Here is a 26,528-nt window from a genome sequence, read left to right as displayed (position 1 = left end):
GTGCGATTGGCGAGAGAAAGTCGCAAAGGAAATGCCACCAATGATTATAAATCTGTGTTAGAGCAGCAGCAGAATGCATTTACATCTAACAAAAGGTTGGGGAAAAAATAAAGATGTAGAAAGTAATCAAATAAACGCGCCCTAAAAAAACACTCCCTGAAAGCCATTATTAGTTTAGTAGTAGAGAAAAAAAAGAGAGAACTAAGAAATGCCAAATCGCTTTTAAAGTATATATATATACCTATATCAGCAAAACATCTTGCCACATCTCGCTGAAGCTACGACAGAGTAATAAAATTAAATTAAATCACAAAAGTGAAAAGCAGAAGGTACGCGTAGTCATATGACAGCAAAGAAATTGACATACACACGCCCCAACAATTGCTCGCATATAGATACAAGGCAGTCATTATCTTCCCGGTGTGTGGCATTTGCGCATGCGCAACACGCCTTAAAAATGTTTGACGGCAACAGCATCGCGAGTGGCGAACAGTGTTGCCAGTTGGCCGATATTTTACTGCCATGCGGATATTTGTGACCCAAAGACGATTTTTAGTTATGTGCAAATTTGGCTGGCTCTCAACTGTGGAGATAATTACACAGACAACTAAAAATTGCAGTGCAAACACTGCTTGAGAGTTTACCATTGTAAGTATGAACAGTTTTTAATGCAAAAAATTAAGTTGCAGTTTGAAAAAAAAATTAAGATGAAAATGTGATTTTATTGCAACTAAAATTTTTTTTTGTTAAAAGTAATGCGAAAAGTTAAACTCTTTAGGTATTTTTTACGTATGGCAAACAGAAGCTAGAGTAAAACAAAAAAAAAAAAACCAAAAGAGCTTCCTGGTTCTGTTTATTAAAATTTTGTATATTTTGACGATTTTTATAAGCAAATGACGATTTTTGAGAACCAAACTGTCGATTTCTCACTTTAGTGACCTGGCAATACTGGTGGCGAAATCAAATTGGTCGCGAGTACATGAGTTGGGTTGAAGGGCAAGCGGAGCAAAGTCTTCTCTTTCTTTATTTGCGTGGAATGATTTATTTGCACAAAAAAAACGAAAAAGAGAAACAACAAAGCGGCACGCTGCAATCATGTGAGACTGGTGAGCAACAACAACAACGACAACAACAACATGGGACGCACAGCGGTGAGCAATCAGCAATCAAGCGTGCCATCACCTGCCGCACCCAGGTCGACCAGCAGAGTGTCATTAAAGCGCGCGCATAGCACAGTGTGGCGTATTTGCGCAAAATGATTGCCTACCTGGGAAAGTAAAATCTATTTACATCGAGTTACAGATTTGATTTTTACACGTCTCTTCTTAACAATGTTGATGAAAACAATGCCACTATTGCGAAAAGAAAAACTATCGAATTCGAACGGTGATCCAAAGTCCAAAGCACTGAACCGCTTCATACTAAGATCAGGTTTCTAAAACTCATAAAAAAAATCACTGAATTAACTACAGTTGATCCGGATTAAGTTCTGCAGCTGATCCTCAAAATATATGCCGATCAGGGGAATTTTCGATGACAACACTGACCAAAACGGCCAGCTGTTGTCTATTGTGCAAGTAAGCAAACAAAGCAAGCGAGTTTGGCATCCACGGTAGCCGAGTGGTGAGAGCGGTCCGTAGCATCCAGGTTTGATCCTCGGTCCGAGCGACTGCCAAAATTTTTTTCTTTAGTTTTATTTTTTTTTTTTCAGTTTTATTTTAGTTTATTTTACATTATTTATTTTATTAGTAGTTAATTTAAATTCTTAGAGTTAAATTTTATTTTTTAATTCCATCATAGCTACAATTACTTAAAAAAAAAATTAACTAATAATTTAATAAAAAAATAAAAATAAAAAAAATGAATATTCTACTGGACCCGAACCCACGTCCTCGCGGCTCGTCTTTCAGAGTACAATTTCAACCGGAACAACTGCGCTGTTATTGCGGATTAAGGTTGTCATATATCTAAGTCTGATAGAACGTTTAGCGTAAAAAAGCAAAATTGCAAAACTTCTGCTTGAGCCAAATTTTTCTGGGAGGCAGTTCTCTGTCGGTCGTCTCCTACAATAGAAGCTAAATTCAAACTTGCTGTCTGCTTGATCTTTTTTGCTAAGGAATGTGCTTCACAGAGTACCCTAAGATTGAGGGAACTGTATAGGTATTTGTATTTGTGTATGTGGAGAGAACCTTTTATTCTTTCAGCGATTCAAAAAATCCAATTACATCACAAACCGCCAGTAGTTCCCGCTATTAAGAAGAGACGTCATGGCTTCTCAGTGAATTTTGGACAAACAATGTGCACTTGCAAGGTTCTTATGGCGCAGCGTGGAGCGGAGATGGTAGGAAGGAGCTCCTTATGCTTACCGAGCCACATCTCATGAATTTTGTGGGGTTACGTCTGGTCACTCAAACTTGCATCTGATCTTTACTTCTGCAATTTCCTGGATAATTAAGAAGCGAAATCATCTCAATAATTTACTTGGCTGTCTAGCTTCCTCTTAGGCCCTCTTTAGCACAAACCTATTTGCTTAAAATAAAAAACATTGAGAGCAGTGCCGTACTTTGAAAGCTTTACCGTTACAAAACTCGAGTTTTCAATTAAAAAAGTGCAAAAAATTACAGAAGTTAGCACAAAAGCTTCGTAAAAATATCATCCACGCCGATGTTTTTTGAAGCTTAACTGTCTATTATTTACACTGGAAAACTACCGAAAAACTCCAGAAGAACCCTAAATAAAACACGAAATGTCAGGAAAGGAGCAGACAAAATTCTGATTCTCTCGAATAAGCTTAAACGCCACAAAGACTGCCTAGAGATTTCGAAAACTTAAAAGTAAAGAACAAAAGGTTACACCAAATGAAAACAGATCTCGAAATACTTCTTTCCAATCACCTAGAAGTCTCCGAAATCCTGGAAAGACCCAAAAAATTCCGAAAAACTTAAAAAAACTTCAAAAAAAGTCACAGAAAACATCACGAAATAAATAGGTCACGAAATAATTATTTTCAAAGCCTTTGAAAGTTCCAAAAAGTGTCAAAAATACCGCCGAAAATATCAGGAAAGTTTTGAAAGATTTCGTAAAAATTCGGTAAAGGCACGAAAAAGTAAAACATTAAAAGCCCCAAAAAATTATTTCCAAATCCCTTAAAAGTCCTGAAAATTTCTGAAAATAATCGAAAATCTAATAAAAATCTTAACCGATTCCAGAAAAATATTGAAAGTATTCCAAATATGCCCAAAAAATCACGAAGCCTTCAAAACAAAAAAGCCAAGAAAAACACTGACAGGTCTAAAAAAAATGCTTTAAAGCATATTAAAAATCCCGAAAAATGTCGAAAAAGGCCAGGAAATCCAAGAAAATCTTGACAGATCTTCGATAAAATCTTGAAAATGCAAAAAAAAAAATCCGAATACTTCAAAATAAAACACGAAAGCTACTATCTGGTTCTGCAGAAAATCCTTTGAAAAGCCTTAAAGAATCACAAAAAGTTCCGAAAAAACCAAAAGTCGAACAAAATCTCAAAAGTTCACGAAAAAACAGAAGTTAATCATGAATTATGAATGCTTACTCGAAATAATAAAATACAGAAAATTATGATTAGCAATAAAAGTGAATCAAACAATCCTTAAAGCAGCGGATCCAAATTTTTTTTTAATGTTTCTGTCCCACAAAAAATTTTATGCACAGCCTTTTATATGTACATATGTATATAACCCGTCGCAATGTCTCTTGGAAGACTTTAATTCACAGCTCAATAACTTTAGCTAATACTTATTTTATCATTTATTTTTCGTCTAGCGTGGAGTTCGTCAACCAATAATTTTCTTAATCGAATTTTTTTTTCTTAATCAAATTGCACAAAATAGCAATCAAAAAGCTATTATTCAGATATGTGTCTCTGCATATGTAAAAGCCTATGAATGTTTATTTATTTATTTTTTGTCACAAAGAAGAGTACATACCTCGAAACGAATCAAAGGAATTACACCATATCTATGCGCTTACGTAGGTTCTAGCCGATACAATTGTTTGTATATTTGCCAATAATTGTGTGTGAGTGACTCCGATGAAACATCTGAAATGCATGACACGAACTATCGGCTGCACCCCCCTTACCAAACATACATATGTATGTATTTATATGGATGTGCAAACCAGACATTGGCAAAGGGTGCTGTTTTTGTGACTTTAAGCCTACTCACGTTAAAAACGGAGGATGAACGAACACCACCGCAAAGCGTGCTGTCTTGCAAATACAACCACCACAAGTGAACGATGCTTATAACAGCTCATACTGATATTGACTTCGGCAAATCTGTACTCCGAATGATCGTGCACGAAACCAGCAACCGCCGTATTTGATCGACTGCCAAAAGCACGATACTGCTTTGGACGGTTGCCGAAAGCATGACAGCTTATGTGAAAGACTGGCGAAGGCAAGATGCCGCAGTTAGCTAACTTGATTTGTTGCAGAAGTCAAACCGCCGCCTTTGGTTTGTTGCTGAAGGCGCGTTTGGCGTGTTGCCGAAGTGATGATACTGTAGTTCAAAAACATTCAAAGACACTTGCTTGTTTGAAATGAAGCATTGATATGTACATACATACATACTTACGTACGTATGCATATTCACAACTAGCCAGCAGTGAGCAATGCAATTGAATGGTAGACGCGCTATAAATACATACATAGATGCATACGAGACGATAAATTACCCTTTACCACATTCGTCGTCATTTCAGCAACAAGTCAGATGATTTTCAGCAACAAGTCAAATGGCTTTCAGCAACAAGTCAGATGATTTTCAGCAACAAGTCAAACGACTTCTGCAACAAATGATGACTCTCATGTTTTCGGAGCCGTTCAACTGCCACGTTTGCTGGTTTCGTGCACGATCATTCAGAGTACAGATTTGTCGAAGTCAATATCAGTATGAGCAGTTATAAGCATCGTTCACTTGTGGTGGCTGTATTTGCAAGACAGCACGCAATGCGCTCGTGTTCAGTCATCCTCTAATTTCGTTTAGGTATCGATACTACTAAGCCAACGCCGCTGCTCAGTCATACAAAGCAGCGGTATTCAATGAGTATGAACGGTTGACGATCAACCAATGCCATTCCCTGGTGCATACGTACTTATGTAGTTGTACGACGTACATATCTCTGGCATACACACATACATATGTGTATATAGTAAGTATCCGAATTCGTGTGTGAATTCGCTAACCATACAACGTAGCCGCATCACATGCAGCTTTAGCTCCTGCTCCAGCAGCTCCGGCACCAGCTCAAACAGGCAACTGTAAGATCGATGAGGGCAATGGATATGGTGATAGCGGGGATATGTGCGATTTATAGCAACATTGAACTTGGTATTTGTCCATCACGAATTTCTGGCACGCATACACTGGTTTCAATTGTAGCGTACGCATCGCATCGCCAGTGAGTGCGGCTGAGTTCTGAGGGTTATGAGGCAACCCGACTTTGAGTTCATTTCATTTATACTAATCAAATTGCCAGCAATTTGGGAAATTAAGTTAATGACGCATGGCAGTGTGTTGTTGGTTGGGGAAGTGCAAGAGAAATATGTACAAATGTATATGGAAAGTGTAAGTTGATTTCAGCACGAAAATATCAAGTTGAAATTAAAACAGAGAATACTCTACGAAAAGTGCTGATTAAATTGATTTAAATTATAGGTTGAACGAAATTTTACAATACACGAGTATTGAGATGTCAAAGGAACAATATTTAAGGTATATCTATATTTCTAAAATACTTTGAACAGGGTTGCCAACTAGTTAAAAGTAAAATTTAATTTAGATATTAAAGTTAATGATATATTACAATGTGGATGTCAAGTGAAATAGGTTCAACAAGGTTTTACTTCAAAAATATGTGTAAACAGAGCTGCCACATGTTTAAAAAAAGAAGTGTAATTTAATTAATAAGTGTAGTGTAATATTATAAAATTTTTCTTAAATGAAACTGGTTTTAGAAGGCTTTATTTCGAAAATATTTTTTAAAAGGGCTGCCACCTGTCTGAAAATTAATTTGAATATAATTAGAAAGTTTTTTGAAATATTTTAGTACTGTTGGCAAATGAAACATTTTTAAGACTCTATTTCGAAAATATTTTTGAAGAGGGTTGCCAGATTTAGCAGGAAGTTCATTTCCTTTTTTTTAATATGAAAGCATAACGTTAAATCGAGCATCCCGCGGTAGGACTACTATCGACGAGAGTTGAGTCTGAGACTTACATACATACATACATACACTGCCGGAAAAAGTATTGGCTCAGGCAATTTTTCACAATGTATGCAACATTATTTATGTTAATTTTTTCCGCTTACTTTTTATAAAAATATTTTTTATACTACAACAAAAAACCTAAAATTAAAATTTCCAAACTTTGTGCAAAACGCAAGGAAATGCAATAAATTTACATAAAATTTGCAACTTTCCAAACTGATTTTTTAGAGAAATTTTTTTCAAGTGTAGTTTTGTAGCCCATTTAATTTTGGTGTAAAATATCGCGTTGAGTTTTGGCAGTTTTTTTTGCTGATGGTAAACGTGCTTGTGTAATACCGGTCACAGCAACTTTTCAGGCTAGCTACATTGTGAAATAATTAGATGGTATTAAAGTGTTAAGCATTTTGAAAATATATTCACTCAAATTTTATTAACCTAAAAAAAAAAAACCTATCAAATTTAAAACAGCACTTCATTATACTAAATTTAGCGGGCTAAAAACTACATTTTCAAAATTTTTGTAAAAAATAGCAAATATATTGAATTTTCATGAGTTTGGCACAAAGTTTATAAATTTTTATTTTTTATTTTTTTGTAGTATAACCGGCCACTGCGGCTGAGTGGTTAGAGGTGCGTACTTGCATTCCGTTAGACCTGGGTTTGATACCTGATCAAAGCAAACATCCCAAAAAATTTGCGAAAACAGTTTTTTCTTGATAGCAGTGGTCCCTCGGCAGGCAATGGCGAACCTTCGAGTTCATTTCTGCCCTGAAAAGGCGTCTAATAAAATCCATTTGCCGTTCGAAGGCCGCGTTAAACTGCAGGTGGCTCTATTTGTACAACAACATCAAAACGCACACAAAAAATTGGAGCAGAAGCTTGGCGAAACCCTTAACAAAAGTTTAAGCGCCAAATATTACAATTTTATGTGTTACAAACAATATTAAAAAAAAAAATTGTGAAAATTTTAAAATGAATTTTTATTTTTAACATTATGAAAAATTCTCTGTGCCAATACTTTTGCCCGCAGTGTTTATATATTCGTACATATGTACGTATTTGCATGCGCTCTTTTAAATTTATTTTCAAATTATGGAAATTGCCCTACCTTTACTGGCAAAAATAGCATAGCACAAATACTTTAAAAGGCTTTGAAACGACTTTATATGGATTTTTATTGAAAATTTATGCAAAACATGCACTCACGCACAACTACAAACATACAAAAACACACACACATACACAGGCCAAGAGAGAGAGAGAGGGAGAGCAAAACAAGGTGCTTACGACTAAAATAATGTCGCCATACCACCGCGGGCAAGTATTTTTATTAGCGTGAAAATTAAAAGAAAAATATATGAAAACATAAATCCGATGAACACAATGCAAAGATAATAATCATTGTGTTATTTATTTATTCGATTTCGTGCTTAGCCAAAATGTGCACAAAAAGTTATTGGCCTCTCGAAGACGTGCACACCACACTCACTCACTTCAGCGAAAATGCGAAAACGCAAGCAAAAACGTCAATGCGCAGTCGCAGCAGTTGGAAATAAATGAACTCGAAGTCAGTTGAAAGAAATACATAATTTAATTTATTGAATAGCACAATTGACGTTAACAAATGCATAGGAATAGTACTTGCATATATATGTATGTACATAGTACACATGTGGCTATGAGTGTGTGTGTGTGTGTGCTTGAATGTGTCTACTGCCTACGCCGCCATTTGTGTGGCGATGGTGGTGCAGGTGACAGCTCAACAGCCATGTTGGTTTTGTTAAGCTTCCTGCATGAGCATGAGTGTGATATTTATAAGTACACATGGCTGTGTGTGCGTGTGCGTGTGCATATTTTTGTTTGTGGCACTTGTACGTGCAACTACTCAACAATTTCCAGTCACGTTCACATACTTATTGTTCCAGCAATTTGTCTTCGCTCGTCTTATACCGCTTGGCAGACAGCCACCGCAAGCCACATGAACTACATATACGTATGTTAAATTCAAACGTCAATAAAAGAAAGTAAACGAAGGAAAAGCTGGCGAATTCTGACAAGCAAATGGTAAAAACAAAAGCATTTCTGTGATTTTGTGTTTTTCTGAATTGTGTGCGAAAGAAAAGAGTGAATAGAATAGCGAGTTGAAAGAAGGCGCGCGTAACAGCGAGAAGCCGTTAGTTAGAGCTTTGTGGGGTCGCAGGTGATGCCACTATGAGCGCTACTCAACTGTAAAATATGACAGCGTTTCACGCAACGATTCCGCATTTTAGCGCAAATCTATTTAGCTAACCCTCTTGCACTCTTCCAAATGTCGCCACAAACTTGCGCTTGTCAATGGTTTTTCTTGTCGCTTTGGTGGCTTTGGCGAAAATTGCACAAAACGTAATGACAATAACAACATTAACCAAATGTAATACAAACGTTTATGTCGTTGAGATTATAAATGGGGACAAAATAGAAATAAAATGCCAAACAAGAGTAGAAATACATACATAGCCAGAAAAGACAATATTTGAAATAAAATAAGTCCTAAAAAAGTTTATATACATATGTATAAATAGTTTAGTGTGAAAATTTAATATTATGTAGTAAAAATTAAGTCAAGAACAAGGTAGATACGGATAAGATCTTGAGTTGACTTTTTCCTCCAAATCGCTGCTGTGAACCAGGAGACCTGCTTTAGGGGCTAAAATTCTAGAAAAAAGTCAAATCGCTTTACTTTTACATATCGTTTTGATGTCGTTGATTACGTTATTGATATTGAAACATCAAAAAAAAAAATGGCGGACTACATTTTTTAAAAATTTTGGATTTTCATTGAATTTAATACTTGGTTTGGGCTCACTGATTTCATATTTGACATCAAAATGTACAAAAAATAGTTTACAACATTTTAATAATTCCTTTCATTTAGTATCTAGTTGCAAAAAAAATTTTCTTAAAAAATTGTCTTCAAAAAAAAAAATTATAATTTGTTCGACAGTTATTCGGTGACTCCCTGTACATTTCAAATATGAACCAAATCAGACCGAAAATGCCGGTTTTCCAAATTTCTCGACTCCTGCGCCACCTAGCGAATTAAGTTACCTTTCAAATTTTCTTGTCATCGGGTTATAAGCTAAGTTTTAAGCTAAGTACATAGCTCGACGGGAAGTTGATGAAATATTAATTGCGAAACTCAAGGGCAAACAAGTGAAAAATTTAAATAGCAAATTTTATCTTTTCTGCCACCAGAAACTTCTCCACAAGGTCGTCAGAGAGGAGTAAGAGCGTGAGTAGAAAACTAGTTTCAAGTTATATGGCTTTGCGCGCTGGAAAGTGTGTATTCAAACGACTTCCCGCCGACTCGACCCATGAGACATTTAACCTCCTTACATAAGTATGTTGCCAGAGAGCGTCCCTTAGTAGAGGGCTCTGCTCAGTCAGTCCCTGGTATTCTCGATGAATTAATTTCTAGTGGCAGGCCTCCTTGGCCTCTCCGATAGTGCTTTATAATTTTTTAAGACAAAAGAATTGACATAACAAAAATTACTGGGCGATAAAAACCGAGTTTTCTCAAAGTATGTATCAAAAGAAAAGAAAAAAATATGAGAAAAAAACCATGCAAATTTTCAACTTTTTAATCAAGTTTTTTTGAAATCTTTTTGAGTATGCACTTTCTTGTATAAAAATTACAAGTTTAACGTTTTTAAAAGATGGCGCTGATATGTGAGATTTGTTTTCTCATACAAAGTATTTTCGATTTCTTTTTTTTTTTGTCGAAGAAACTGCGTAAAAAATTGACAAAATTTAACGGTTAGTCCTATCTACATCAAAATTACATTGCAATTATAATAAAATTTATTGGGCTAAATAACTGCACACTAAAAAAATTAAAAAAAATGCGTTTAAAAAGTTGAAAATTTGCATGAAAATGTTTTGAATTTTCCTGAGTTTTGCACAAAGTTTAGAAATTTTATTCTTATGTGTTTTGTTGTAGTATGAACTATATATTTATAAAAAATTAGCGGGAAAAAATTTAAATAAAAATTTTTTGTTTTTATATTTTTTGTTGTAGTATAAAAAAAATCAAAATAAAAATGATTGCATATATTAAAAAAATTTTCTGTGTCAATACTTTTTTCCGGCAGTGCATATTTTTTTCTTTGGTTTCTCTTTTCTCATACTTTGTTCTTTTCTTTTGCTACTTTAAGAAAACTCCATTTTTATCGTCGAGTAATTTTTCTTACATCAATTCTTTTGTCTTTTTTTCACGGCAAACTTTTAGCGCGTGCCTTGCAACCTCCAAACAACCTCATTTCTTCAAGCTACCCCTACCTACCACAAGAGCTAACAATAACGGTTCAAAGTTAATTCCCTACTTCGTGCCGGAGCAATTTCCGTTTCCTGTTTGTTATTAGTACGAGTAAAAAGTAGTGGGAACGAAAGTGCGGAAGAAGCGAATTTTAGGGCCAGCAAACTTTTGGACTTTGGAAGTGTAAAAGTTGCAAGAAATCTAAAATTTACCCGCGAGAAACGATGTATTTAAACAAAAGGGACACAAGGGGCCGCCAGAGTGCCAGCGCTACTCAATGGATAACTTACTGAACCGCTTTGATAGGAAAAAATTTACTTTGCGTGCTTACAGCTCATTCCTGGCCTTGCGTACCCTTACGTATCATTGATGATCAACTAAGTCACAGACTTTGGCTGAGGCTGTGAATAAAGCTTTATTTTTTTTTCTTTTGCGAAGGTGGCTCAAAGTGGCAAGTGGCTTTTTTTTAAGTACAAAAAAATTCTTTCGAGCTCCTTTATTTCTGTTTAGGAATGAGTGCGTGCTATCATTTTCTTGATGGTCCATAAATATACAATTTCTGCTCGATGCAACACCAACACAAGTTATCTCCTCTATGGCTGTGTTTTTATGTATTTTTGTATCGCTAACTGAACTGTGTTGAACTTAATGTACATTTATGTGATATGTGTGTGTTTGTATGCCACAACAGCAGCGGTAGAAACCGGTCAACAGCCATGGCAAAAAGTAAAAAAAAAAACAAAATGTTACTCCGCCAACAACTATCAGTTGACTATTTTTCTTCGTGTGGAGTTAAAAGTTGGTCATTACCTGTGTGCTTCTCTCTTCCTAGCCCCGTACGACCGTTCGTAATGCATGCAAAGTAACACCAACAACAACAACAACAGCGGCATTTACACATTGAAGTTAAAGTAGCCGAAAAAAGGCAATAAAAAACGGAAGCTAAAGCGAAGAGTGCGCGCCGTCGAAAGGTGGAGAGCGAATAGCAAAGCAACATTAAGCCACAATCAAATATGAATATAAACTAGCAGCAACAGAAATCTGTAATTGGTGGTGGCGATGATGGTGGTGGTGGTGGTGGTGGTGGCGTTGGTGTAGGCAACAACAGCCGGTGATGGCAACCGCCACAACAACAACAACAACAACACAAGCAACAGCAAAATAGCTACAAGATAGATTAGTTGGTAAGCTAACTGGCATTAGCTAGCAATAGCAATAAAAACAAAAACAACGAACGACGAGCAGCGCTCGACAAAGCGTTAGCCAAACTTGCACGAATACACACACACGCTTGTAAATGCATATGTACATATGTATTTATAGTAGGTATGCAGTAAATACACTTCACCGGTCCAAGCCGGCCGCTTTGCGGACACATCGCCGATGTGAATGACCTCAAACCAAGCGACGATGACGACCACAACGACGACCACGACGACGACGATACCATAATTTTTACATACGTACATACATTTCACAAACTTTTTGGTCTCCACCAGGCAACAGCAACAACAACCACTTCGCATTGGCTACTTTGCATTTGCTTGACTTTTCTTTGTTGCCTGTTTTTCCATTTTTTCTTTCGCTGCCTCTTGGTGCCTGCTAACTCGCCATCAAGACAGCCAGCAAGCCAACTAGTCAGCAGTGGCTTAAACTAGCTGTTGGCGGTTGTTGTTGTTGTTGTTGTTGTTGGTTGGTCTTCTATTGTTGGCTAGTACTTGTGGCTGTGTTGAGTGAAGCGTGTAAATCGTTGCTGGCATAGAAATACATAAATACGTAGAAAGAGACGAAGAAAGTCATGTGGCATATTCTCCTCCATTTTTTTTTTTGCTATGGCAATGGTTAAGTATTGACTTAAGTTTGCATACTTTTTACACAGCAATAAATTTATTTGTATTAGCATTAAGCTATTGATGTATTTCTGTATACGGTGACCATATTTATGGGAGCCAAATACGGGACAAAAAATAACTTTACAAATTTTTTCCACAAAATTTTACGTGTTTTAAAGGCTTCTTTAATTGGCCTGAAACGGCATCCTTATATTAACTTCACAAATTTGTAGGATACCTTTCAAAGGAGAGCTCTATCCCGTATAATACAGAACGGATGGTCACCGTATGTATGTATGCATTTTATTTCGTTTGAAAAAACTGTTTGTGTGGCTATTAACAAAACTTTCGATTCATCAAAAGCAATAAAATTTGGACGATTTTACTGATGTAAATTTGGCTTTAACGATTATTTTAATTAAATGTTTAACAGTCGTAAAAGAGATTTGCTATTGTTTTTATTACGTATTTTTATATACTTAATTCATTAAGTTTTGGAAAGCAGTTTAAAAGTTTTCACTTGAAATTCGGCACACTAGGGCAAAGAAGCCTCAAATGAAACCTTTTTCTTTTGACGATGATCGCTGATTCTTAATGGAAAGGGTGCCAGCCTGCCAGGCTGGTTGATGTACCGCCGTGGTTGACATGACCGCCATCAAAGGAATGCTATGGTAGTGTCACGATTAGCCTCCACTAAAACTGAGTTGACTGGCTGTACCAACGTTGAAGGGTTGTAATCCCAACAGGCAGCCGGCAAATTTGATATCCGACTCTCTGGCCTGATCTCAGGGAGCGCTCTTGAACAAACCGATTTGTGGAAGCAGACGTCGGACTATATCCTTCGATTCCTACGTACGACTTCTATACAAGTAATTGGATTTCAGCGAGTCCAAAAGACCAGGAGTGCAATGCCGCTTCAGCGAAAAAGATGCCGCCAATAGGCAGCTAAAGACCGAAGCGAATCGTATTGTTCATAACAAAAAAAGAGAGTCCGTAAGTTGCATTGTAAGCGACTTACAGAAGGTTTTAAGACCACGTCGAACTCCTGTCAGAACAAGCACGGCGTCTTAGTAACGGATGTCCTAAAAATATCTTAATTATGGTGGGAAAACTTGCCTGTCCTGTTGCATGGTAACAGCGCTGAAACTATTCGAGAAGATGAACCCGAGACCCGAGACCAATGGCGATGCAGTCGGTGTGCCACCGCCCGACGATGAGAAGGTGCGATTGGCACCAAACCTGCTGGAGCTTATGATCTGCCAGCTTATCTATGCAAGTGAGTTGGTGAGGAGTTGATAAAGTGGATGCATAAAATTATAGCGCTGGCATAGAAAAAACTTTGCTGAGTCCATTTCTTCTAAAATATTATATTTTGATGCAAGGAGCGTGAACCATTAAAGGAGTATCATTTTCTAAAAGACCTACTACTATTTTTAACCGTTTATATTCTGTGATGCGATTGATTTGCTAAGTCCAAAATAATCACAGAAAATGTGATAAGTCACAAGCAATACAAAAATATTAGGCCAGCGCCGGCAAAACCGTTACCGGGTAATCGGACACCGGAAAGTGTGTAATGGCACTAACTACTTTTTTTAAATACCACAAAGTTTATTTGTAGCAAAATTATGTTCTCTTTCAGGCCTGTTCTGAGCATTACCTCACATTTTGCAATCAAAACATTTAAAAAATAAATTAACAAAAACTGAACTGGAAACTGTATTCGCCGGTTACAAATATTTTTTTTTTACCATCGCAGCATGGACTTCTAAAGTAAACTTATGCCGTAACCAAACTACATATTTGCACTCATTTAATTCGAAAAAAGTTACATAGGGTTTTAAGTTTTGAATTATAATTTTTTTGTTTGTTTTTACATCTCTGAATGAATAACAAAAACTAGAGTGCCAGTCACTGTCGAAATTGGACAGTTTTTCTAGTTTTAGAAGCCTTGGAGAGGTTTTCTAACTTAACACGTAGCACAACTTATACGGTACAAATTAACTAACCGGAAAATCTTCTGCTAAAACGTAACACATTTTTTTTTTATCTGAGAAGGTTTTTGGAGGAAATCGGCAGGACTTGGAATTGACCCGATACATTCAAGTTTATCGCTAAATTTCAATGATTTGATACATATCGATAGTTCGATGAATTTCAAGAACACTAAAATTCGATAACTCAACAAAATTCGTTAACTCGACCAATTTCGATAACTGTGAAATTCGATGGCTCGATAAATTTCGATAACTCAAAAATGTAAAAACTTTCGATAGCTTTATAAATTTTTACTTTTGACATCTCCACATTTTTCGAAAACTATCTAAACATTTTGATAACTCGTTACACTCTGTTAAGACGATTAAATTCGATAAGCAGTGATAAATCGATAAGCTTATATAACCTTGAAATTTCGATAAATCGATATATTTTGAACTTTCCATAAACATCGCTTCGTTGAACCAACCAATTTCAGTAGATCAATAATTATCGATAACTCTGTAAGTTGAAAGAACTCCATGCATTACGACACCTCGATATATTGCGTTAAGTCTATAAATAATGATAATTCAATAAATATCGATAACTTGATACATTTCTTTAACTTGGCAAATTTTGTTAATCCCACACGTTTTTATAGCTCGATAACTATCCGTAAATTTGGACCACTAAGTTTCTGTGTCTATAAATTTCGACAACTCAATAAACATTGATCAGTTTGAATAATTCGATACGTTGCGATAACTTAATAAGCATGGATAAATTTCGATAATTATAAACTTCGATGATTCGATAAATTTCAGTAACCTTTATGGCTGATTTTATTTCGATTCCTATCGGAAAATTTCAACTCTGTTAACCTAATTCTTATGTACTTCTCATTATCTCCATTTTCGCCTTTATCTCAATTTTTGTCTTTATCTTCACTTTTGCCTTTTTTTGTCTTCATCGTTATCACTTGTTTCTTCATCTTCATATTCAACTTTATTTCAAAGTTTAATTTCAAATACGAAGTAAAACAAAATGCGAAACAGCTTAAATTGAACAGGTTGCAAAAACAACCATACACAAATATGGAAATTTTTAAACGACGATTTTCAACCAATTTCGAAACTATAAAAACTCTCCTCATCTACAGAAAATTACCTTTCCAACGGTGTTTTTGGTTTTGAAATCGGTAACTTTACCTTGGTCTTCATCTTTGTTTTTATCTTTCACATCTTTGCTTATATCCTTTTCTTTTTCTATTCACGTAGATGAGATGAGGTGCGATGAGGTGATAAGATGTGACGTGATTTTATGTGATGTGATATGATTTCATGTTATGTGTTGTCATATCCTGTGATGTCATGTCATACCATATGATGTCATATCATGTGATGCTACGTCATGTAATGCCATGTCATGTCATACCATGTCATATATAATGTCATATCACGACTTGTCGTGTGATGTGATATCATATTATGTGATATCATATTATGTGATGTAATATCATGTGATGCCTCTTCATATCATGTGATATAATGTGATGTGATGTCATGTAATGTGATCACATTCCATGTTCCGATTATTATATCGATAACCCTGTTGATAACTGTGTTGATAAAAATACCGATAACAATATCCATATACATATAGAAAAATACAACGATTGTAAAATCGATTAATTGAGCGATAAACATAACAATCATCAGTATCGATTATTGTAAATATTGTTAACAATATAGATGACTAAATCGATAACAAAATCAATTATTTAGTCGATTATCATACCGATAACAATATCCATTATTGTATCGATAACTATACCGATTATTATATTGATTATTATATCGATTACAATAGCGGCTATTTAATTAATAACAGTATCGATAACAATAACGATTATTTTATCGATAGCAATAGCGATTATTATATCGATAAAAATCTCGAGTTTTATATCGATAACAATATCGATCTTCATCCTCATCCTCATATTTATCTTTATTTTTGCATATTCCTGGTCACCTTTACCTTAAAGTGTTTAAATTTACTTTGATCTTCGTTTTTGCCTGTACCTCTAGTCATCTTTGTTTTTTTTTTTTTTTATTCTCAAACCGCTAAACCGCAGAGAACCATTTCCAAGTGCATTATTCCCCTAGAATTTGACAATTTACTCCCAACCAACCAACTGCCGCTAAAGAAGTTTCACTTCATAAATTCAAGAAATGTTCTTACCCTTTCAGTTACCCTAATTCTTATGTATCTGTCATTGTCTCCATTTTCGTCTTTATCTTCACTTCTGCCTTCTTTTTTTTACTTCATCGTTATCATTTATTTCTTCATCTTCATATTTGACTTTATTTCAAAGCTTAATTTCAAATGTGTAGTGAAACAACAGGCGAAACATGTCAAATTGAACATGTTGCAGCAACATCTACACACAATTCGAAAATGTTTAAACGACTGTTTTGGCCGTAATTTTCAACCAATTGTGAAACCATAAAAACTCTGCTCAACTACGGAAAAATGCCTTTCCAACGGTGTTCTTGGTTTTGAAATCGGTTCGGTAGAATCGCCAAACGAACGGAGACAAAATTTATGTTATCGTATTAATATATAGAAGATATAATCGGAAGCTATCGTTTTGGGAGGACATAGTAGTTAAACAAGGGTAGCAGAGCAGATTAAATATAAAATACTGCTTACCTTCATCGATTTGTTCGTTAGCTTGGCAATCAATTTCTAGACAGTTTTCATTTATGAGTAAAATCATTGCAATCTGAAAGAATATAGAAAAAAAGCTACCTAATTAAATTGTTTTTGATAAACTTTTCCATAAAAATATGTAAACAAATAATTAACATATGTATGTATGTATGTATGTAAATCAATATCGGTCCAAAAATGCATGTGAAAAATTAGAGTTGGAATTTTTACGCTCTCACCCCCTCGCATTCTTCTATACCGAAAAAGATATACTCATATTTTTTTTTATTTTGAAATCAAAAAATATTTACAGGTCGCTCAAAGCGCTCAAAGTTTACCATGTATTTTATATGGGGGAAAAAAACTTCCTAGAAATGGTATAGAATTCTAAAAATTCAATTCACTTTCCCATCGGCAAAATCTGTTTCTCTACACTAGATTCCCAATAATAATACCCAAGTGTTTACTTAACCATTTTTTTATAGTAGCTATAATTTATAGGTCCGCCAAAAACCCCGAAAAAAGCAATGGGGGGACCAATAAAAAATTGTGGGTATTAAAAAAAATTGTTAAATAAACAATTGGCTTTTATAATTGAAAGTCTCCTGAAGAAAACCAGAGTTTACCGATGGAAAAATATTGATTTTCAAGAATTCTATACCATTTCTACGAAAACTTGTTATCCCCATATTAACACATGAAAAACCTGGAGCGCTTTGAGCGACCTCTAAATATTTTTGATTTCAAAATAAAAAAATTGGGGTTTACGTTTTTCGATATAGAACAATACTAAGGTATTAAAATTTCGACTTTAATCTTTTTAGACCACCCTAATGTGAATACATACACAAAGTGAATTATTTTAATTTGACGTACGTAGCGTTTACTTCCTTCTCAAATCGAAAGGAGTTTTATATGCAAAATTTGTGGCATGAACGCTGCAAATTACTCTACGTGACTCTAAAAGTACCACTTCACTGTAAAGTAGACCGTACAGGCAAAACATCGGATTAGGTAACTTTACCTGATCCGTTAGTTTCCCACTAACGACTCGTTGGTCCTTACCATAAAAGTGGAGGCCTAGTCTTAAACCTTAATCGTAAGGCACATTCTGATGATTTTTAAAAATTAGATATTTGGGGAATGGCTAGCATACTTTCAAATTGAATTTTTTGGGGAAAAGTCATCATTTAGCGACATCTGTTTTCGAAATACAGCACTCTTCTCGCGAATTTCGGCAGTTATGGCAGGCTAATTGGTTATATGGATTTTTAAATTTAAATTTAATAAGTAAAATATATATTAATAAATTTTCGAATTCAGGTAACTCACTAATGGAGTTTTCGTTTCTACAAAAAATGTTGCATTTGAACCCAAACAATTTCTCTTTTTCTATATCTGGTAATAATTATGATCGTATTCTATCAACAAGGATACGCACTTGCTGCTAAGAAATGAGCTAGCGGAATCTATATATAAATATATATATTAAGGTGATCCTTTATTTAGTTTCTACGTATGAAAAAGACATCCACAAAAATATCAAAATTTTGAGCAGATTTAGAAAAAATTTTAATTTTTTTTTTAAACGCGAAAACTGGAAACAATTTTTACTTGAAATCTAATCTGCTGGCAAATTACACCATGCGGCAAAAAAAAACCAAACGAAACAATCAATATACTCACGAAACTATGGCCCAAACATTTTTAAGCTGAGTTTTTAGTTTTTCCCTCGTACGTCATGGTTTTTATTTAAAGCACTTTGAAATTTCAAAGGTAAGATTAATTCCAAAAATTATTTAAAAAATTTAGTGAAATGTACTAAATGGGTACCAAATGAAGGAGAAAATTTCGTAGAATTAAAAAAAATTAATTCTGGTGGACAAGGACGTACTGAAAATGCCATTTCGTTAGCTAATAAAGTTACAAGGACGAAATTCAAGGATGTGGTCGTGTGTATATTAGTCTATTTTTATTTTATTTTTTTAATAAACACAGAAAAATTAAATACACAGCTTTACTATATTTGGCTCACAGTTTAACGATTATATAGGTTTCTTGTGTGTAAAAGTTACTTTCGCACGTTGCTATTAAAAGTTATTCATATAAAATCGTAAACTCGCTGAGTTATAGCTGGTTAAAGTCCAAATTAAATTTTTTTTAATTTTTTTTTTTATATGGAAATTTTCACGGATTTCTTCATATTGGACATAGCACAAAAATTTGGGGGAAGTAATTTTCATATTTGAAGGACTACCTTAATGTATACTTGCTTTTATGTAAGTCGGACTACAGGACGATATGAAGTTGCCAGGCGAAGTTTGATAGTTTTCTGGCCGTTCAATTTTTTAACTTTGTCACTCGTTAAATTTTAGGTAAATATTTTACTTTGTTGTTATTCATTTCCTAGGTGCTGTTGCAAATGTGCGCAAACCCATTTTTTCTTAGTATTAGTATGTGAGCATTACATGTTGCACTGTGAACATTTGTTGCACTAATTTTATTTGTAACACAGCCGTGAGGGAACAAAATATGGCTATGAACAAGAAATAAGTTGGTACTGTTGACTATTTTTCGGTTGTTTTTTTTTTTTTTTTGCTTCGTTGCTTATGCTTATACTCTTTCCATCCTGTTGCACATTTTCGTTTTAACGCTGCACCGATTTTATAGCGCGCAGTGCAATTTCATATCGCCTTTTTTACTTAGTTGCTGCCTTTTGTGCATTTATTGTCGCTCCAGATTTGTTTGGGTTCAAAATTGTTATGCTATTTTTTCCACACACACACACACACAAACACATAGAGTCGCAGTCATTGTTCGTTGCGAATTGTGTGCCATAATTCCCCAGGCCCCTGGGTATGCTAGGCGAGAGAGCAGCAATGAGACGAGCGCCCTAGCTTTGTAGTCAACCTTTTCGTTTTTCAATACTCGCAAATAGTCAACAACTAGTTTGTGTATAATACGTATACTTAGTAGTGCAGACCAAGCAGCCAAGCAGCCATTCGGTTATTTGCTAGTGAATTTCCACAACATTGCAGCCACCGTCATCCAACCGCTTAGCCAAATCATGGGCTCACCACTTTATTCCTTCCCAGTTGCAGAGCTCTTCTATACCACGATTGACTTAGCGACTAGCCGGCATGCCATCGATGCCAACTACATACATACATACATATTTACTCGTACATATAGTAAAATAATGATGTTGTTAGCGTGCTCATACAAGAATTTGTGTAAAAAATATAACATTTTTAAAGCTGTATGTTTGTGTATCCTTTCAACGTCCCTATTTGCTGGACATGTGTAAGCATTCACCTACATTATATGTACATACATATGTACATTAGGGATGTTAATTTTTTCGCTTTTTACGATCCCGGCATTTTCGGTATGTCGTTATCACAATCCCGGTATCCCGGGATTACTTTCGGTATTTAGATATTCATTACTTTTTAACAACATAAATCGAAAAAATTGTTTTTATATTGTTTGAGAAGCTCTCCTACCATAAAATAAATAATAAATAAATGGGTTTGGAACCTACATTTTTATTTAAAGTGGCATTTTTATGTTTCCTCTATGACGTCAGCATTTATTTTAAAGCGCTTTGTAATTTTAAAGATATGATTAAACCCAACAATTATTTAAAAAATTAAATGTGATGTGGAGTAAAATGAGTACATTACAAATTAACTAATTTTTTCATTTATTTTTTTTAATTTTTTCGAGCAAGCAGTTGTGTAGCCCATTAAAGTTTAGTATAATAAAGTGCATGTTTTAAGCGATTGCAAAATTGATGGTAGTTTTTTTTTAATTTTCTTTGAAAATGGTTTTGCGCATTTTCTTCCATAACTATGCATAAGAAAAAAGTGTAAAAAGCCGTCAACATAAAAAATATTAAAAATCAATGCAATTTTGCAGTAGCCTAAAACTTGCTTTTGGTTTAATGGGCTACAAGATTGCGTACTAAAAAAAAAAAAATCTAAAAAAAACTTAAAAAATTTGTAAATTTGTAATGTACTCGTTTTACTCAACTTCGGTATAAAAGGAAAATTAATAACTTAAATTATTGTAGAGTGGATCCCATAATACTATACTTAAATATTGCGCAATACTCAGAGCTACGATTGTGATTTTTTTTTTTTTTTTTTTTTTGAGATGGCATATTTTCAAAAACTATTTTTTTTTATTAAAAAATTTGTATGTGAGAAATTTTTCAAGAAAAAAAATTTTAAATATTCATTTTCTTGGAGAATTTTGATGTGCATATGCGTGAGAGATATTTGGAAAACTATTAAATCGATTTGTTTTTGATTTTGTGCTGTAAAGTTCTTAAAAATGTATTAATCAAGCTCAAACTTCATATTCATTTATTAATTATGTTTATGCAGCAAGCCTAAAAATTTTAAACAAATCAAACACATGAAGTGTGAACCCCGTCCGTTTTGGTATGGAATGCCCCATATACAAATCTATCCTCGGCTTAGTACGGGTTTCTAAACTAGGTATTTAAATTTATCTGCCCTTTTTTTGAAACACAGATTTTGTTCTGAAAAAATTTTTTGGAGAGCCAAATAAATTTTAAAACCTACTTAAGAAAGCGGCACTTAGACAAAATAATACTGCTTAAGTGATACATATTCCAAAACTTTTCAAATTTTTAGTATTGTATTTACACAAAATATACTGCAAGGTTGGTAATAAAAAATTCTTTCCTACACGGCTATAAAAACACCGTATGCAAGTTTGTGCGTGTACGGGCATGTTTGTATGTATGGATTGTTATGCGCGCTTGTATTTATGTTGCAATTTCGTAATATTTTTGACTTTTCCGTTGTAAATCGTTAAAGTTCATAGTAAATCGTTGGCTTTCTTTTATCCCCTGTGTTGTCATTGTTACTTTACAATCATTTGTTGTGCTTATTTTTTGCTGAAGTTGATTATGTTTCTTTTTTAGTTTTGTTTCTTGTTTTACACTATTGTTGGTGTTATTGTTAAATTGCTTAGTATTTCTTATGCTTGTTTCTATACCTAGACTTTTATTTTTAAATATACCAGACTTTTTTTTTTATTTTAGTCACTCTTTCTTGCCGCCATCACTAAGCACTATTTTGTTTTTAGACGTTTTCCGATTAGAAGTTTTAAGCATTTTTTTATGTGTTTTTTTTTTGTTTTGCTCTTTTTAAATGGAGTTCATTTTTGCTCCAGTTTAGATTCTCTTTTGTGTATAGCTCAACTCGGCTTTACGCGCCTCAACATACTTACTTAGTTCACCGTTTCAACTTGTTCTTTATTCAGCACTTTCTTGTCATCCATCGTCTGCATCATCATCATTTTTGCTTATTTTTTCTAAACTTTTATCTACCTCTTACCGATTTTCCTATAACTGTGCCATCATTGCGTGAGATTCTACTATCAGCTCACGTTTGTTTCGTTCATCATTTAGCAAACAACGTCTTTAGCTGCTTTTTTCTTCATATCTGGTATTTTGCGCAATGAGCAGACAAAAGTTTCCTAAACAAGCGGAAGTACTTAAGCAACTAACTAGTTTTTCTTATTTTCTTGTTGTGCTTCCTTTTACTTTTCATTATACTAATTCTGTTTTTTTTTTTTTGAGGCTTTACAAAAGCGGGTAGCTAGCTCACTACATCTTTCATACTTTTGTTAGTTCGTTGGGATCGCTAACGAGCTATTGAATCGTTGAATGGATGTTCACGAGTTTACCAAATACCTAACTATATACGAATCTATGCACATACGTATGTATGTAGTACAAAAACATGTACATATGTATGTATATAGTATTGCACATATACATACATACGTATGTATTTATAAAATACTCATATTTACCTTCAGCATTTCGTGTCAAAATGCTATAAGTTTGATAATAGCTTTTTTCGAACGCCCTCAAGCTAAAGCGCCGAAATGCGCGCTTGTTCTCTCTATCTCTCTCTCTCTCTCTCTTGCCTATCCTCGTTGTATTTTATTTCTTTGTCTGGAAACTATTGTTATTATCGTATTATCTGCGTTAATGATAGACTTCATGTAGCTTTTTATTTAAGCTACACTAACAATAGGTTTATTTACTTTGAAGCTGCATGTAATCATTAGCAAAATTATATATGTATGTGCATTAGGGTGATACAAACATTCACAGGAAAATTTACTATTTGGAATTCTCCCGCTGCTATCCCTGGGAACTGAAGAATATCAAAAATAAGGAGACCCGTAGTTTTTTTTTTATTTTGAAAACGGTTAATATGTATTTACCAATTACATGGTGGGGGAAATAAATTTTTTTTGGTATTACTATCGAATCATTAAAAATAAATATTTTTTGATCAAGTAAGAATACTTCCCTTCAGGAATCTTTAAAAATAAAAAATTGTGATGCATATTTAGTTTTAAAATTTTTCTAACTATTTTTTTAAATAGACAATCTTATCTTCTATATACAAACATTTTTTTATTTTATTTGTTCGTAACTAACTACATCACGCCCGTTAAGAGAAAATAGTTCGTAGGTAATTTTATTTTTTTTGAAGATTTCTGACGGGAAATATTCTTATTTGATAAAAAAATACTTATTTTTAAGAGGGACCCGAACTTTTATATCTTTTATAATACAAGTTGGAAAAAAGTTATTTTTGGACTTTTATTTTATTGGAAATAAAATAATCGGTCAACCCAGAGTTTTATTTTTTTAGTCCAGTAATACCGTTTAAACTTGGTAAAATATCTTTTTTAATTTTGCCCTAAAAAATATTTGGCCAATTTTAACTGTTACACCGTGCGACAAAAATTAATATATTCGCAAAAATACGAGCAAAATATAGTAAAACTGACTTTTTAAATTTTCACTCTGACGTCAGAATTTTTCTTTAAGGAATTTGAAATTTCAAACATATGCTTAATCCAAAAAATTATTAAAAAATTTCAGTGCAATGAAGAATAACAGTGTGGCTATCAAATAAAAAAGAAAATCATGTAGAATTAAAAAATATTAAATTTTTTGGTGCTTAAGGGCGAAAGGGTATGGAAATTTTTCTTTTAAAATTTCATCCTAGAAAATTTACAATATTTATTTTTGAATAAGTCATATATTAAGGTCTACTATACAAACTACCACATCCTCGAGTTTCGTCCTTCAACCTTATTAACTTAAACAAAATAAAATTAATTAAAAAGCGCATGTTCAGTACTTAATCGTCTTTGTAAACCTAATTGGTTTTACCCATATTGTTATTGTACGTTACACTGATTTTTTTTTAAATAATTTTTTGAACTAATCATATCTTTAAAATTTCAAAGTCCTTAAAAATATCCTGACGTCAGAGTGAAAAAACGCAGCCTTACTATATTTAGCCCATTTTTTGTGAGTATATTTTAAAAAAAGTCCGGATTTTTCAGTTATTATTGTACTTTTTCCCAAACAAGTTCCAAAAGAAAGAATCCAGGATTCTTGTCCAGGAGGACCTGGGATCAAAGGAATATTGATAACTTTCTTCGACGACAATATTTTGCCCCGGACTTTTATAACATCGAAAAAAATAACTGATATTGTCGGTCCCTGATTTTTAGTGATTTTATAGCGTTTCTTTGAAAAAATGTAAAATATAGCTAAAACATCAAAGCCCCGACGCCACGGGTGAATATTAACCGATTTCAAAATACAAAAATACCGGTCTCTTTATTTTCGATATTCTTCAGTTCGAGGGGGTGGCTGGAAAAAACTTAGGACCACCTTAGTGCAGCACATACATACATGCATATGTATGGGTGTATAAACTTGTGTAAATTTAATTGAATCATTGTTTAGATAACTTTATTTTTCAATTACAGCAAAATAAGACTTAATGTAGCTAAATTCAAAACGGTTTTTGTAATCGAAAGAAAGATGTTATATGGACATGTATCCCTTTATTGGAAGTAGTGGGTAATATGGCCGAGCACTGAGAAGAGCTTTCCATTAAACGGCACAAGAAAGGAGTAGAGAGTGCTGAAAACTATCTCGTCCAATTTAGTTAAAACAGGTTAACTTTGCTTTCAAGCATATTTATCCAATGCTTAAGGGGTCGAACCCGCGCTTTACTATTTTAAGTCAGCCCTTCTGTCTTTTCCAAACTTCGTTCTATCAAATAACTCAGCAGGCATTGAATTAATTTTGTTAAACAAATGTGAATTTAAAAAGTGAGTACGTGGAGTCACTCCCTTAAAATACTACCTTACATGTACAAAACAATGCTAAATCCACTCTTTCTTATGTCACATTTCACTGGTCTGGTCATCACCGCTATCAAGTCACGTGCAGACGTCAGTGTGTCGATCCATTTTAGAATAATCTCTTGATTTAAGTTAAAGGTTAGATAGGGTACTGATTATACATGGCTTAAAATAGAACTCCACAGGCCTTTTGGCATCCATCTGCCTGTAATTGGGACGAGGAAATTTACTCATCCGCCTGAATACATCATCGGTTCAACTTCACGCAAGCATTTTCTTTAAGTCCCTGGGCATTAGAAGATCTGCATTGTTTTCTAAGCAGAAATATTTCCTATCATCGGAAGCTATCGCTCATTGAAGTAGAACAGCTAAGGCGAATGGGTCGCCATTTTTTTTTTTTTTTGACAGCCGGAGCCACTATGGCTCTGGCATCATCTACAACAAAATCAAAATTGGTTAAGGAAGGAGGAACTCTTTTGAATACAGCTAGTAGTCAACTCGAATAGATTCATTTTAGGGCCCTGGTTCCCGAAAGCGAGGCTATTGAAGAGTTGGAGGATTCCACTTTGACCTCAACCGACGATCCGATCTCACCGCAAATTGGAACTATATAAAGGGAAATGTTTCTTCCCAATCTGCAGAAGAGCACATTAGAAGTGGAACCTGACGTTTTGACGCTTGTAGTGGTTGTAACGTTCATTGACAGAATGGCAGCAACTCCAAAACAAAATCGCCTACAATGAATTCCGTAGAAGCTGCAGTAAGAAAGAATACTCGCTTTTAATACGGCCATTTCTCAGCACTCGGTGTGGAAATTTAAATTTTTAGTGAGCGTTTAGGTAAGGCAATAATCACACAAACTGGATAATATTCCAACGAGAAAAGGAGAGGAAATACAATTGCCTTTGGATCTCACGATTCGAAAATATTGCACTTATATTTAAATCGTTATTAAATATAATACAGACTTATCGCCTCAACCTAATGTTAAGCTTTTAATGCTTAAAAAGTTTAGGTACATATTTAGCCATTTAATCATGTTGATTGACCTAATAGTAATAATAATATTTAACGCTTATACTTTGGCTAACTGTTTGGCTGAACTTCTCCTCAGATTTGTATATGAAATGAAGGGGTCTACAATTTTACGCCACCTTCGAACGGCTACTGGAGAAATACGCAATACGTAGGTTAGCCATTTCCTGCCGAGGGGCGACCGCTGTTAGAAAAAA

General features: G+C 34.3%; 1 protein-coding gene across 1 annotated transcript in view; it reads right to left on the bottom strand.

Annotated features, from left to right (window-relative positions):
• Nucleotides 1-26,528, bottom strand: part of LOC118733231 (low-density lipoprotein receptor-related protein 2) — a gene marked incomplete at its 5' end in the record, with an annotated part of 525,444 nt that overhangs the window by 435,075 nt on the left and 63,841 nt on the right. The window contains 1 exon segment of the mRNA XM_036462554.1: nucleotides 17,071-17,143.

This window comes from Rhagoletis pomonella, unplaced genomic scaffold, assembly GCF_013731165.1.
Source record: "Rhagoletis pomonella isolate Grant_MI unplaced genomic scaffold, Rhpom_1.0 Rhpom_scaffold_00002, whole genome shotgun sequence".
Taxonomy (NCBI): domain Eukaryota; kingdom Metazoa; phylum Arthropoda; class Insecta; order Diptera; family Tephritidae; genus Rhagoletis; species Rhagoletis pomonella.
Note: the sequence above shows the minus strand (reverse complement) of the source record. Positions and strands in the feature narration are given on the sequence as shown.